This window comes from Ornithorhynchus anatinus, chromosome 1 (genome assembly GCF_004115215.2).
Source record: "Ornithorhynchus anatinus isolate Pmale09 chromosome 1, mOrnAna1.pri.v4, whole genome shotgun sequence".
In the NCBI taxonomy this organism is placed as follows: Eukaryota; Metazoa; Chordata; class Mammalia; order Monotremata; family Ornithorhynchidae; genus Ornithorhynchus; species Ornithorhynchus anatinus.
This window is the reverse complement of record NC_041728.1, coordinates 83,305,353-83,306,198: the sequence shown is the minus strand read 5'-3', so window position 1 is coordinate 83,306,198 and position 846 is coordinate 83,305,353. Positions and strand designations below refer to the sequence as shown.

Sequence of the window (846 nt, the reverse complement as noted above, 5' to 3'; positions counted from 1 at the left end):
GAATGAATCCAAGTCTTCCCACTCCAAGGTCCATGCTCATTCCATTAGGCCACACCAGTTCCCAAATACATATGCTACATAAATACATCTTATGCTCAGGCTTAAAGTAAAAAATATATTCAAACTCAGGTTTTCTAGGAAACATTATCTGCTTCATTGAAATGCTAATCCCTCAGAACTTAAAATGTGTTGGAATATCTCTTCTAAAAGGTTTATCTAGTTGAAATGTGTTCTGTGCTTTCCGCGAAAGCAGTGCCTATATTAGTAAAATGTAAAATTGTATGAAGATAGATTTTTCTTAGCCAAGAATGTTTGGTTTTAGCAAAATAAAGCAGACAACTGTACTAAGAACTTCACAATTAAGGATGTCTAACTTCTAAATCCCATCTCAGGATTGCATCTGGTGAGTTTCCAGTACTCTACCAGTCTTGGCTACGGGAGGGAGAGTCAAGCAGAGGCATACCCATTCCATTCTTAGCTTACACAGTGGCTAGAGAGTGAAAGGGATTCTGCTACAAGTCAAATCTCACCCTTGTTGGGCAGCAGTGGCATAGGAAAGAGTCAAGGGTGGAGACGCAAGTTTACTGCATGGAAGAAGGTGATGGTAAACTACTTCCATATTTTTACCAAGAAAACTCTATGGATACACTATCAGAACCATTGCAGACGGAAATAGGGAATTCTGGGAGAGATGTGTCCATGGAGTTGCCATGGGTCAGAGACGACAACGGCATAAGATATTTTCCAAATGTATTTCCAATTTGTAGTTTAGGTAAAACAATTCATTTCCTTTTTCTTGGAGTTAAAAAGCAATTCTTGTTTCTTCAAAGACCCATGCAATAAGGG

General features: G+C 38.8%; 1 non-coding gene across 1 annotated transcript; it reads left to right on the top strand.

The window, feature by feature from the left end:
• The first annotated feature begins 382 nt into the window (after positions 1-382).
• Positions 383-520, top strand: LOC114815889. Its single transcript, XR_003763686.1, has one exon. It is a non-coding gene; the product is annotated as a small nucleolar RNA SNORA7 (small nucleolar RNA).
• Positions 521-846: the final 326 nt, after the last annotated feature.